We start from the raw sequence: 2,731 nt of genomic DNA on the forward strand, positions 1-2,731 counted from the left end.
TAAAAACTAGAAAGAAGCTATAGAGGAAACCGCTTTGCCATGTGTGCATTTATCTCACACATTTAAACCTATATTTTGATTCAGCAGATTGAAAAAAGTCTTTTTGTAAAAAATATGAAGGGACATTTGAGAGCCCAGTGAAGCCTACAGTAAAAAACTGAATACCTTCTGAGAAAAACTAGAAAGAAGGTATCTGTGAGAGTGCCATGTGATGTGTTCATTGATCTAACACAACTAAACCTTTCTTTTGATTCAGCATGTTGGAAACAGTCTTTTTGTATAATCTACGAAGGGACATCTGAAAACCTTTTAAGGCCTATATAAAAAGAAAAGAAAAGAAAAGAGTATCACCAGATAAAAACTAGAAAGGAGTTATCCATGAAACTGCTTTAAGGTGTGTGCTTTCAGCTAACAGAGTTAAGCAATTCTATTGAATCAGCAGGTTGGAAACAGTCTTTTTGTAGAAATTGCGAGGGACATTTGGCAGCCCAGTGAAGCCTACAGTGAAAAATTGAATATCCTCTGATAAAAACTGGGAAAAAGCTATCTGTGAATCCGTTTTGCAATGCGTGCATTTATCTTACAAAGTTAAACCTTTCTTTTGATTCAGCAGGTTGAAAACAGTATTTTTGTAAAATCTGCATAGAAATATTTGAAAGCCCAGCGAATCATATAGTGAAAAACCATATATTTCCTAAGAAAAACTAGAAGGAAACTATCTGCAAAAGAGCTTTGTGATATGTGCATTCATCTCACACAGGTAAACTTTCTTTTGATTCACCAGCTTGGAAACAGTTTTTTTTTTATAGAAACTGCAAAGATATATTTGGGGGCACAGTTAAGTCTATAGTGAATAACAGAATATCCCCAGAAAAAAACTAGAAAGAAACTACCTGTGAAACTGCTTTGTGATGTTCGTTTTCATCTCACAGAGTTAAACCTTTTTTTCACTCAGCAGGTCGGAAACAGTCTTTGTGTAGACTCTGCCAAGGGGCATCTGAAAGCCCTTTGATGCCTACATGGAAAAAGCGAATATTTTCTGATAAAAACTAGAAAGAAGCTACCTGTGAATCCACTTTGAAATGTGTGTATTCATCTCACAGAGTTCAACATTTCTTTTGATTCAGCAGTTTGGGGACAGTCTTTTTGTAGAACCTGCGAAGGGACATTTGAGAGCCCAGTGATGCCTATAGTGAAAAATTGAATATCCACAGATAAAAACTAGAAAGAAGCTATCTGTGAAACCGTTTTTTGTTGTATCTATTCATCTCACAGAGTTGAAACTCTCTTTTGAAGCAGTAGGTTGGAAACAGTCGTTTTGTAGAATATGCGAAGAAATATTTGGGAGCCAATGTGAAGACCATAGTGAAAAACAGAATATTCCCTGATAAAAACTAGAAAGAAGCTATGTGTGAAACAACTTTGTGGTATATGCATTTATCTCACAGAGTTAGACCTTTCTTTTAATTCAGCAGAAAGAAAACAGTATTTTTGTACAATATTCGAAGGGACATTTGGGAGCATAGTGAATCCTATAGGGAAAAACAGAATATCCACTGATAAAAACTAGAAGGATACTATTTGTGAAATTGCTTTGTGATGTGTGCGTTAGTCACAGAGAGTTATGCATTTCTTTTGGCTCAGCAGGTGGAAACACTGTTTTTGTAGAATCATCAAATGGACACGTGTAAGCCCTTTGAGCCCTATAAGGAAAAAGAGAATATGTACAGATAAAAATGAGAAAGAAGGAATCTGTGAAATCACTTTGTGATGTGTGCATTTATCTCACAGAATTAAACGTTTCCTTTCATGCAGCTGAAAAGAGTCTTTCTAAATAATCTGTGAAGAAACATCTGAAAGCCCTTTAAGGTCTATAAGGAAAAGCAGAATATCCTGTGTTAAAAACTAGAAACAAGCTATCAGTGAACCACTTTATGATGCATGCATTCATCTCACAGAATTAAACAATTCTTTTGATTCAACAGGTTGGAAACAGTATTTTTATAGGAACTGCAAAGAAACATTTGAAAGCCCAGTGATGTCTATAAATAAACCCAGTATCCCCTGATAAAAACTAGAAAGACGCTATCTGTGAAACCGTTTTGTAATGTGAGCATTTATCTCACAGAGTTAAACCATTTTTTTTTTTTTGATTCTGCAGGTTGTAAAAAGTCTTTTGGTAAAATCTGCAAAGCGAAATTTGGAAGCCCAGTGAAGATTATAGTGAAAAACCATATATTTCCTGAGAAAAACCAGAAAGAAGCTACCTGTGAAAGTGCTTTGGGATGAGTGCATGTGTCTCACAGAGTTATACTTTTCTTTTGATTCTGCACATTGGAAAAATTCTTTTTGTACAATCTGCTAAGGGATATTTTGGAGCACAGTGAATCCTATAGTGAAAAACAAAATACCCCCTGATAAAAACTAAAAAGAAGCTATCTGTGAAATCACTTTGTGATACATTCATTTGTGTCACAGAATTAAACCTTTCTTTTGATTCAGCAGGTTTGAAAAACTCTTCTTGTAGAATATGTGAATGGACATTTGTAAGCCCTTTTTGGCCTATAAGGAAAAAGTGAATATCCCCAGATTAAAAACTAGAAAGGAGTTATCATTGAAACCACTTTATGGTGTGTGCATTCATCTCACAAAGATAGACAATTCTTTTGATTCATCAGGTTGGAATCAGTCTTTTTGTAGAAATTGTGAAGGAACATTTAGGAGCCCAGTG

General features: G+C 35.0%; 1 long non-coding RNA gene across 1 annotated transcript; it reads left to right on the top strand.

Annotated features, from left to right (window-relative positions):
• The first annotated feature begins 955 nt into the window (after window positions 1-955).
• LOC141407595 (uncharacterized) lies at window positions 956-2,431 on the top strand. The gene is made up of 2 exons (XR_012417228.1): window positions 956-1,084; window positions 2,162-2,431. It is a non-coding gene; the product is annotated as an uncharacterized lncRNA (long non-coding RNA).
• Window positions 2,432-2,731: the final 300 nt, after the last annotated feature.

The sequence above is a fragment of the Macaca fascicularis genome, chromosome 9 (assembly GCF_037993035.2).
Source record: "Macaca fascicularis isolate 582-1 chromosome 9, T2T-MFA8v1.1".
Classification (NCBI taxonomy): domain Eukaryota; kingdom Metazoa; phylum Chordata; class Mammalia; order Primates; family Cercopithecidae; genus Macaca; species Macaca fascicularis.